The 5,447-nt window shown below is 44.6% G+C and overlaps 1 long non-coding RNA gene across 1 annotated transcript; it reads left to right on the top strand.

The window, feature by feature from the left end:
• The first annotated feature begins 335 nt into the window (after positions 1-335).
• On the top strand, positions 336-5,019 carry LOC109771628 (uncharacterized). The gene is made up of 5 exons (XR_006665095.2): positions 336-1,042; positions 1,110-1,284; positions 2,214-2,312; positions 3,147-4,541; positions 4,672-5,019. It is a non-coding gene; the product is annotated as an uncharacterized lncRNA (long non-coding RNA).
• Positions 5,020-5,447: the final 428 nt, after the last annotated feature.

The raw sequence follows: 5,447 nt of genomic DNA, 5'->3' as shown, positions 1-5,447 counted from the left end.
TTTGTCTTATTCCAATTTCAAGTTTGTTAGTTTTCCTAAAAACTATGTCACATTTGGTGACACAATGAGAATGTTTCTTTTTGAATTTCTCATATCATAAAATTGTTTATATGATTCAACACCTTTTTTTGAAAAATATTGTTCAACACCTTATTTTTAGTCGATTACGACAAATTTAGAAGGTCATAACGTGTACTGCGTTCTGATTGGTCCATGGACATGTCACGCGGATCGTGCTCAAACGCCGTCGGATGCTCTTGGATCCGACGGCAGCCCTTTCTCCCTCGCCCCCTCCCCCTCTTTCTCTCAAAAAAAGAAAACTCCCTCACCCTCTCACCCCACGAACCCTAGCGCTCCAGATCCGCCACCCACCTCATGCGCTCCCTCTCCCCCATCGCCGCCGCCACCCCGCCGATCCCATCCCTCCCGATTCAGATCCATTCTCCCCGATTCAGATCCGACCCCGCCGCCCGCGCCCGCGCGCCACCATCCGCTCCTCCTCGCCTCTTGGAGGACATCCGCCGCTCTTCCTCCGCCCGTCCCGGAGGCCTTGGTCGGCGCCCTCCGCCTAGGGCCGCCACGCTCGTCCCGCCCTCAGCGCCGCACCTCCTTTTCCTCATGGCCTCGCACCTCCCCGATCCATGTTCCTCGCACGCTCACCGCTTCGCCTCTGTCTCCCACCACGCCGCACGCCCCACGCTGGAAAAGGGAAGGCGAGCCACCTCCGCCCTCCCCTCGCCCCCGCGCTGGTCCCACCGCCGAGCCCAGTTCCCCTCACTTCTCCGTGCAGGCGCCGTCGCATCAATCGATCTCCCGAGCAAGCGACCTCCCTCTCCAATCTACTCGTTGGCTATGGCGGACGAGCCGGAGGGGCGAGGGGAGGGGGAGCGTGGACGCCAACTGGCGCCCCACCCATGACTCAGATCCCGCCACCACGGCCGCCGGAGGCGGGGTTGACCCGAACGCACCGGCGCCCCACCGCCGGAGGAGACTGGCGCTCCGGGCTCCATCCCGACGCCCGCGCCAGGATCGTCAGTAAGATGTAAGCGGCGACCTCAATATTTGATTTGATCCTTCATCCCCTTGATTTATTGGAGCACTCCTTCCAGATCCAGTCGCACTCCTCATCCAGCTCCATGTCTCCTAGTGCGGCGGCACAGTGGGAGGATGTGAACGCGTGGCCGCCCAGGGGTGGTGGTGGTGGTGACCTGCCTGCTCGTCCCTCGTCCTCATCACCGGCCTCTCCGAGGTCGCTGCTGGGGCAATCTCCATGGGCCCTTGAGGGTAATTTCTGATCCCTCCTCCGCAATTGTAATTCTGCAGTAGTACAAGGCTTCCTTCTAGGATAATGCCCGACTGTATTAGACTGCATGTACTGCTAATAGTGAATCTACAGTAGCATTTCTACAAATCCTAGCTAGTGATGAATACTTTTCATTGCATGGCCTGACTAATGACTTGCATTGGAGCCATTTATTAATCTCGTACTACTAGTTGAGCTTCCAAATGTAACTTATGGAAATATCAGGTTATCCTATGATGCAGAAATCTCGTATTTGCTGCATCTTTCCAGTTTATTAAGGAAGCACTGAGCTAGCTTGAGCAGTAAAAAATGAACACTTGGTACCATTTACTACAACCCCTGATTTTGCTACATCATTTTTATAGTTCAAAAAATCTGGGGCTATACATTATTATTGCATATTTATTGCAGACTGACTGACTGTAATAGTATTCAGAAAATCAGGTTGATGGTCAGATTAGCCCCTTTCAAATTTCATATATTAATCAATGGAGCACTAGCAGCCAACCTTGGAGATGGGCGTGCAAGTGTCTGACCTCCAACCCTGAATGTGTTCTTCCCATATTTCTACAGCCAATAGTACCAAACTGCCATTACAAACATGTCACTCCACTAGCTAGCCGGCAACTCAGTCTTAGTTTCCAAGCAAAAACAAAGCATCTTTCGCCTTTGGCTTCTTACTGGCGTTATCAATGGCTGACATGTTTTGATATACTCAATCCTGCAATTTCTGTTACCGATTTTCAGCTTGACCCACTGTTTTAGTCAGTCATTTGCATTACTCTTGCCGCTGCTCTACTCTGTACATGCATAACCAAGGACTCTTATCTGTATTACATATTTTCAGCTTGACACACTGTTTTATTAAGTGAATTCCATGCAAACAACTAACTTTCTATTGTTCATGTAGATGGAGTAGGAGGATGAGCAGCAGCAAATGAGCCTGATGGTGAAGAAGCACCTGATGACCAGAACTCGTTCAAGAGCTCTTTTGTCCTTCCAAAACAGGGTCTTGATGTCCCCCTTACAGAAAAATGTTCATACATGTTCCTGCATGATGCGTGTGTGCATGTTGGATGGTCATATTCCAGTGTACTAGCTAGCTAGTAAGCTTGTTTTGCTACCGGATGATTGAATGTGATCTCAGTTTTTACCTCATGTAGCTGACCGCCTAATTTGTAGGTAAAGATACCGTTGGCATATATTATCAGCAGCATTTTTTCATAAACAAAATAAAAAATGTTGATTTAGGTCCAGAATGTGTATTATGTCCATGTTGTTGGCTAGATGGTAATGGCTCATGAGAATATACACACACACATGAACGCTATTATTTCTCTTCACAGAAACCAAGCCAGTATTCTGATCCTCCTAGCCATTGCACATGCCTGTATTCATATGGCCATTGTGGATAATTCTATGCTTTAATAATTCTCCTTATATATCACTATTTATTAGTAGGAGATTTCTTCTGCTTGGCCATAACAACAATTTCATGTTGTTTCTTTTGTAATTCGATGGTCGACAATCTCATATATTACACTAGCTAATATATTACAACGGAATGAATCAACTACTCTCATGGTCGATCCCATCCCATCTAGCATTATTTACCGTCTATCTGTTTGTATGTATTTACTCTGGAAAAAATTCAGTCTGCACATCTGTATCTGCATTGCACAAGTACAGATGCATCCGCCCCTGCTATTTTCTTGTTATACATTACATAGATGCATACATACGCCAGGCTATTTCTGTGTCTGTTTGTCTGACCTCTCAAGGATGCATATCTCGTTCGTATGTACTGAATTTTGTAACAATTTCGTTTTCCTCATACATACAGGATGCTGCGCTCGCTACTTACATGTTTTCTGATGCCGCAACAAAGGACTATATGTGGTTTCTTCAGTGGGACTGTTGCTGTCGCTCCTCATATTCAATAACATTTCAGCATTGGACCTGCTAGTCACCCAAGCCAAGCCTCGCATCGCTTCAACAAAGCGATACTTCTTCCAATCAACCCCTACTTCGGCTCTGCTCTTTTTTCCATCTTCTCTTATTTAAGCTAAGAAAGATTCGGAGTTTGCATCCATCTCATTACACTAGCTAGCACAATATATTAGTTAAGGCAACTCTACTACATATCAGTTTCCCCTACTGGATTGGTTCTATATTTTTAAAGTTGTTTCATGGTGCATGAGCCCAACCTGAAGAAATATAGGCTTATGATGACTATTTTCGTTCTTAAGTAATCATAGTTGTTGGCTTCGGTAGCTTGCTGAATATGCTTTAGTTATATATAGAAATGACGTGCCTTCTATGCTTAAATGATTGTTTGGCTCTATATAATTGTTGACATGAATATCTTGACTTCCCAAACAAGTATAGGACTGTACCTATGCACACAGATTGTCCTAACAAAACTGAAAATAAAAATTGAAGCATGAAATAAGCAATAAGTGGCTGATTTTTATTTGCATGTTAAGCGGAAAGTTGTAGCCAAGGCTTATATATTACGAAATATTGTCACACCTCTGAGCTTCTACTATTGTTAGGGACATCGTAGTGTGATCTTCATGATTTTTCGCTTGAAGATGTACTGATTCATTCGTCAAGCAGAGACCGAAGTCATCTTTTACTACTTCTAGCTCTATGGATGTTTATTTACCTGCAACTTCTGCCAGCTTTAACTTGGTTATATAGCAGTTCAATTCAGTCAATCTGTTGGAACTAGTTTGTCGATTACTTGTATCCAGATTTTATATCCTGCCCTATGCCATTGTCGACTTGCTTAGGTACATAATTGTTATGTCTTGCAATCTGGTATTGATGATTGTCAATGTATTCATTTATACCTTTCTAGTGTACCTTGTATGTGACCCAGCTGATCTGTATATCAATGCTCTGTTTCCAAAAGATGTATGCTGATGCCTGATGGCTGATTCCTTAAAACTTCACTGTTGCAGTAGCATTTTTCCTTACTGCATAGATGTATGAGCGATCACTTATGCTTGAAACCTTGCTCTCTTTCCCAGGAACCATCGTGGTCTGCGTCACTACTGGGGCAGGAGAGGAAAGACTGTTGGTGTCTCCAGGAAGCGATAAACTGCTTCACAAGGATCCCCGCATAGCTTCACTACTACTGTGTTGGTCCATTTCCAGAATCGTAAGGAGTATTCTTGTTTATACGATTACCTTGGATGATGCTTTTGCTTAAGGAGAGGCTCAAGAAGATCAAGTATAAACTCCTCCCCCTCTTGTTTGTTTTTGCTTCATACTGTTTGGTGGTTGATACATTACTGTGCAAGTTCTATGGTATGTGAGTTCTTTCTGTTGCTACAAGCATTGTCACAACATGTCATGTGCAGGGAGCTCCGCATCCGAGTTTCAGCCATCCTCTACAGCAAGGAGCTCTGGGCCAAAGGAGCAAGCAGCGCTGCTAGTTCCTTGATGCCAGATCGAGTAAGATGGCGCACCATGGCGTGTGGTGGCGTATTTTGCTTCCGAGAACAGTACTGTTTATTTGAAGTGACATTTACTCGTCTAGTGCCTGGCAAAAAAATGAAGGATGAAGTGTCATGTACTGTCTATGTTGTAGTGAGCTGCAGTAGGAGTGAAATGAAAATGTATCTGCTGTTGTATGTGCTATTTCGCTGTAATGTATTGTGTACATTTTACTTGAACATTAAATTCTCCAGAAAAATGTTCTTACTGGACCTGATAGTGGCCATGGCCCAAATATACTTGTACTATTAAGATGCCATGGCCCAAAATAACCTGGGCTGAAAAGCTATTCAGAATTATTATAAGCAGGCCTCGACTCAAATAGAAAATAGAAAAAAGGAAACAAACTATGTGGAAAGGTAAAGGCCCATTATAGAAAAGTCCCAAAAACATCAAGCAAAAAAAAATACCATAAAAGGCTGAATTAATGGGCTTGGCCCATGTAGAACACCGAATTGGACCGGGATGAATATTACCAACGACCAATTCAATTGGTCGCAATTTTGCCACGTCAGATTGCCACGTCGGATCCGACGTGGCCTGGGCAGACAACCAGTGACCAAAACAAAAGGTCATGGGTTCAACGACCTTCTGTTTTGGTCGTAAACGTCTACGACCTTCTCACAGAGAAGGTCGTTAA

The sequence above is a fragment of the Aegilops tauschii genome, chromosome 6 (assembly GCF_002575655.3).
Source record: "Aegilops tauschii subsp. strangulata cultivar AL8/78 chromosome 6, Aet v6.0, whole genome shotgun sequence".
Lineage (NCBI taxonomy): Eukaryota > Viridiplantae > Streptophyta > Magnoliopsida > Poales > Poaceae > Aegilops > Aegilops tauschii.
Note: the sequence above shows the minus strand (reverse complement) of the source record. Positions and strands in the feature narration are given on the sequence as shown.